Source organism: Leptopilina heterotoma, unplaced genomic scaffold, assembly GCF_015476425.1.
Source record: "Leptopilina heterotoma isolate Lh14 unplaced genomic scaffold, ASM1547642v1 Lhet_409, whole genome shotgun sequence".
NCBI lineage: Eukaryota > Metazoa > Arthropoda > Insecta > Hymenoptera > Figitidae > Leptopilina > Leptopilina heterotoma.
In genome coordinates this window covers 597,606-603,881 of record NW_025111070.1, presented here as the reverse complement: position 1 = coordinate 603,881, position 6,276 = coordinate 597,606, and positions in this window count along the sequence as shown.

Here is a 6,276-nt window from a genome sequence, read left to right as displayed (position 1 = left end):
TATTTATTTATATTTATTTGTATTTATTTATGAAGAGATAGCAGGATTATAAACCCAAGCAGGAAGAGAAAGCCGAAGCTCGGCTAAGAGTCGCTGATGACCTCCAACCCCTGGAGAAATACGAAAGCGGTTACCAGGGGTTAGTTGGTAGGCGCGAATGGGGGGTGTTTTTATTGCGTTAACGGCGGCTGCAGAAAGCAGAATCGACTGAGTCCCACACATACCTTAGAACAAGGGAGTGCATAAAGTATTTTCACCTCCTCCTCTAAAAAAAAATTATTATTATTATTATTCCCTTTCGATCGGTAGGTCAGGGGATGTTTTCACCTGTCGATTGATGTTTTTTTATTTGATCTAGTGGTGGCGCATCCGCCGATTGATTTTACCTTGCCGCGGTGATAGGGCCTAAAGGTGAAGCTGATGGGACTTTCGCGCTCTCTCTCCTGGGGAGGGACGGGCGTGCGAGCTCGTGTATCTTTCTCGGTTTCACCGTTACCAAGAAACTATCCAACATTTACATTTACACTCCCACATGTTTGTAACACTTGTATACAAGCCTTCTAATAACAGGCACACTCATGAACTTCCGCGCACCCTTCCTCACGGGGCAGTACATTGCGGAGTTTACACCATACTCTCACTTACACATACTTTACATACTTATATACCACTTTAAAACTTTTAATAAAAAAATCATGAACATTATAGAAATTGAAGAACTGAATAGGCGATCGTCACCCTAAATGACCTCGTCGCAAATGAAATTTTTAAATCTTTGAGAATTAAAATTGGCTGGATAAATTGTAGAGTACGTTTAAGAACGGTAGTCCCTCGTTGTCTTCAATGTCTGGGATATGGTCATTTCCAGAAGTATTGCAAAGGCAAAATCTGCAAAGAACAAATAAAAGTGAATATCCTCCAAGGAAATTTACACAGAAGTAAAACGGCTGATGACCTATTCTCGCAAATAGCCCTCGAACGGGAGGCTGACTTAGTACTCATCAGCGAAAAATATACAAATAAAAACTATTGGTTCACAGACATATTGGGAACTGCAGCTATCTGGATTTCAAACAAAAAATAACAAAATTAACAAAATAGCCGTTAAGAAAAGCAAGAAAGAACGGTGGGAAGAGCTTAGAAGCGACGTAAACAAAAATCCCTAGGGGCTTAGCTATAAGGTAGTCATGAAGAAATTTATTTAATAACATAACGGGACATGCCCTTTCGTACATTAAGTACTATCTAATTCTAAGAGTTACATTTGTAACATATAAAAACAGATACATTATGAAGGTTGGCGCTTCAAAAGTTTAAGTTCGGTATAGATGTAAATACCGTTGTAGTGTAATAATGAAAATAAAGTAATATAATTAGATATTTTTGTTTCTCCACTGAGTCCATTAGAAAATTAGTTATTGTAGTAAATCTTGCAGTTTAATAGAAGAATATCAAAATAATATTAATAAATGATAAATTTGTATTTCTATCCGAATTAATCTTAAACAATTAGTAAAAATTACTAATAATATTAGTATTAATATTAAATAATATTAATAAATAATAAATTTGTATCTCTATCCGAATTAATTTTAAACAGTTAGTAAAAATTACATAGAAAAATAAAATCAAAAATTCTGAATGAAATAAGATGTTTAGAGAAATTCAGAAATTTCCTAAATGGAATAGACTTAAACGCTCTTTTCCCTACCCACCCAATTAGATCCCAAGATCCAAGTTTGAGTATTCCGGAAAAAAGTATACCCCTCTTCAGTCCAGAAGAACTGACGAAAGCTGTCACCTCTCTCTAGAAGAAAAAGGCTCCAGGCCCTGACGGAATACCAGCGGAAATTTTAAAATTAGTCTGCAAAATATGCTCGGAAATTCTTTTGAGTTTATACAGTAAATGCATAGTGGAAGGTATTTTCCCAAGAAGATGGAAAACACAGCGACTTATTCTCATCAGTAAAAACAAGGGCGACCCCAAGCTGGAATAAAGAAAGTAGCTGAGGACGATGGACAGCCAGATTGATACCAAATATACGGCAATGGATCAACAGAAAGGATGGAGAGGTCAACTACTACCTGACACAACTGCTTACTGGGCACGGTTACTTTAAAGCCTTCTTGCATAAAATAGGAAAAGCTTCCAACGCACCTCGCAAAAATAATGACTCTGAGAAGGATGATGTACAGCTTACATTTTTTCATTGTGTAAGATAAGACGAAGAAAGGAAAAATATCGAAAATGTTATAGGACAAATAACTCTTGAAAACCTAATCGAGAAGATCATTTCAAATGAGAAGGTATGGCAGATGGTAGAAAATTACGTCGAAAAGATATTAAAAACAAAGAAAAGTGAAGAATAAGGTAAGAAAATACATGTCCGTAATAGGAAAAATGAAAAACAGGGAAAAATAATCCACGCTGATATTAAAAAAGAGTGAGCCGAAGCACGGCTAAAAGTCGCCAAGTACCTCATCTGCTGAAGAAATGCGAAAGCGGTACCGGAGCTGCTGGTAGGCGAAAATGGGGGGTTTTTTAGTGCGGTAGGGGAGACTGTCTAAAGTAGGATCGTTCAGTCCCACACTGTCCTAATATCGGGACGTGCGTAAGACAAAGAATATGAATTTTTGATCTTTTTATGATTTATTTTCATCGGCTTATTAATGAATTGTTATTAAATTTGTTTATAAAAATTAAGATTTTTAAGATCAAAGATGTTACTTCGAACAACCTACTATATGTTTTGTATTTTTAAGTAGATATGATTTTTCATGTAGTTGTGTTTGAGTAATATAATTTTATTTATATTCTTATTATTTTTTCCTTTTTTAAATTAACTTATTTTATTGATTATTGTAATTATTATATTTATCACTTATTTATTGTTCAGGATAATATCGAGCTAGTACGTACATTACCGGTAGATCTTTTCTTTAGATCAGTTCTTTAATATTTAAAATGTTTAATGTTAAAGATTTAGCTCTTAATATCATTATCTTATAATTTTAATTAACGTTTAGTAAAGTTATTTTCATTCTGTTTGATAAAATTTGAAATTCTTTTTAGTTTGAGTTTATAAGCTAACTTTGCATTTACTTTTCATAAGCAGCTTTCAGTGAGTAGATCGACTTTTGAGTCTCAGAATCCGCAGAGTTCAATTCCCTGTGTCTTAAGATTTTTCAGTAATTGTTTATATTACTCTATTTCATCATTCTTTTTATTCACTGTTTCCAAATAAGAACACAGGCACACAAAAAAATAAAAAAGTCAAAACCCAGAGGTCACACCCCCCTATCCCCATGTTTTTGGGGTCGCTGAAACCGAATAAGACCATGAAAATTTTTTTTCATCGGCCATTTTCCCGCTACCACCCCCTTACACCTGCTCCCGGGGGTTGGAATTTCAGTTTTAAAAAAAGTGGAGTAGGGTGTCTATTCCTATGTTTTTTGGGTCGCTAAAACCAAAAAAGACTACCAAAAACAAATTCTTCCCTCCCTTAATCCCCTACAACCCCCTTAACACCCGAAAGGTGGGGGGTCGAAATTCGAATTTTCACGAAAAGTCGATTACGGTGTCTAAACCTACGTTTTTTGGGTCGCCGAAACCAAAAAAGACTACCAAAATCAAATCCTTTCCACCCTCAACATCCTACAACCCCCTGCAATAATTTTTGATAATTAATATTTAATTTTCAATCTCCCAAAAATCGGTTCGTTTTATTTGAAAATAGTATATTACATTATAAGGGCAGAAAGTTCGAAATTCCTGCACTGCGCGAAATGATGCCCGAGGCGAAGCCGAGGGCATTATCGCGTAGTTTAGGGCTTTCGAATTTCTGCCCGTGTAATGTATACTATTTTTCTTTATATACGGTCGAAAGTACGCTGGGTAATTAATTTTTTAAGAAAATTGCAATCGTGTTTCATTTGACAGCCGGCCATCTTTATTTACTTTTGCTCCTCGCTTCAACGCCTCTAGCGGACACTCGTGAAGCTCTGGTTTTTTCTCTGTCTCTCTCTTGCAAACAATATTCGCCTGCCCCGACATTTGATGCACGAGCGAAGCGAGTGCTTCTGGTCGGGGGCAGGCACAAAAAAAATGAGAAAGATAAATTAATATTATATTTTCAAAAGAATTTTTCTGGTGGTACAAAATTAATTCTACGTTTCTAAAATTCTAAACATTCTAATGAAAACACTTTCATTATTTCTTCAAATTATTACAATTTTATAATAACATTTTGGCACGTATTAAAAAAGAAATTACAAAATTATTAATTATTTTATTTTTGTTTTTAATGTTTATTAAAATAATTTTTGAAAATAATTATATCAGCAAAAGATTTCGTTCATTTCAATATTCAGAGCTTGTGGATAATAAATTTATAAAGTATAAAAAGTTTTCTTGATAATTTTTTTTCTCATTTTATATTGCGATAACAATTACTCGATAAATTGTCATTGAACTCGAAATTTTCTTATTTACCGACAGTGGTGTTTTTACCGACAGAGAATTCTTTTACTCCCGCTGTAATAGAGGTTGGGTATGAAAATCAACCAAAGCACAAATGTTTGACTTTCTGCTGCGAAATCGCAGCGGGAAGTACGTACTTTCGACCGAGGTATGAAGAAAAAATTATTACAGGGGGTTGTAGGAGATCGGGGTTGGAAAGGATTTGATTTAGGGAATCTTTTTTGGTTTCAGCGACCCAAAAAACGTAGGTTTAGACATCGTAATCGACTTTTCGTGAAAATTCGAATTTCGACCACCCTCCTTTCGGGTGTTAAGGGGGTTGTAGGGGGTTAATGGAGGGAAGAATTTGTTTTTGGTAGTCTTTTTTGGTTTTAGCGACCCAAAAAACATAGGAATAGACACCCTACTCCACTTTTTTTAAAACTGAAATTCCAACCCCCGGGAGCAGGTGTAAGGGGGTGGTAGCGGGAAAATGGCCGATGAAAAAAAATTTTCATGGTCATATTCGGTTTCAGCGACCCCGAAAACATGGGGAAAGGGGGGTGTAACCTCTGGGTTTTGACTTTTTTATTTTTTTGTGTGCCTGTGGAATTATTAGTATTGACAATAATAATAATATCCTCTATATTATATTAAGTTAATGTACGACCGACCGACCGACCGACTCACACCTCTTTCTATTCTGTCTAACTATCTTTGAAAATACTTCACTCACACATGTCCAAAAAACACATACCCATGAATGTTACACATATACACAAAACACATACATGTCATGTCACGCATGCGCAGTAGTATTCCATGAATGTCACGCATGCGCAGTAGTGTTCTATCAATGTTACGCATGCGCAGTAGTGTTCTATCAATGTCACACATGCACAATAGTGTTTTATCCATGTCACACATGCACAGTAGTATTCTATCAATGTCACACATGCAAAATAGTATTCTATCAGTGTCACGCATGCGCAGTAGGGTTCTATTAATGTTACGCATGCGCAGTAATGTTCTATCAATGTTACACATGCGCAGTAGTGTTATATCAATGTCACGCATGCGCAGTAGTGTTATATCAATGTCACGTATGCGCAGTAGTGTTCTATGAATATCAGGCATGCGAAGTAGTGTTCTATCAATGTTACGCATGCGCAGTAGTGTTCTATGAATATCAGGAATGCGCAGCAGTGTTCTATGAATATCAGGCATGCGCAGTAGTGTTCTATGAATATCAAGCATGCGCGCAAAACACCCACACATGTATACTCAACATATACACTAATCACATGTACATGTTTACTCACACATGTACATAAGTTATATACACATGTATACTGACTCATGTGCAGATATAAACTGCTACATATACACAAATCACATATATAGATTTAATAAACGATTGATAATATAAATTGTTGAATTTTTTAAGGTTCGTTGATGCACGTAGTGTCTGTTGAAATTTTTTTAAATATACGTAAGTACCTCACTCGCTAATGCTGCGCTGTCTGTGTTGTAAGGGAAATTATTTATTTACTTGTGTATTTACTTAATCCCAAGTGCGAAATTAAAAACGGCCCAAAACTGGCCCAGTGACGGCATAGTCAGTGCCTACTCTTGGCAGACAATAGTGGCCGATTCTCGGTAAACATTAATGGCCCATTATTGGCTGCCATTACTCCCCAGTGTTGAAAAAATTTTTTAAAAAATATTTTTTATTTAATTAACTAATTAATTCATAATATTTATACAGTTTATTTCCCTGAATTAATCGCAAACTTACAAATATTTGAAAAATTCTT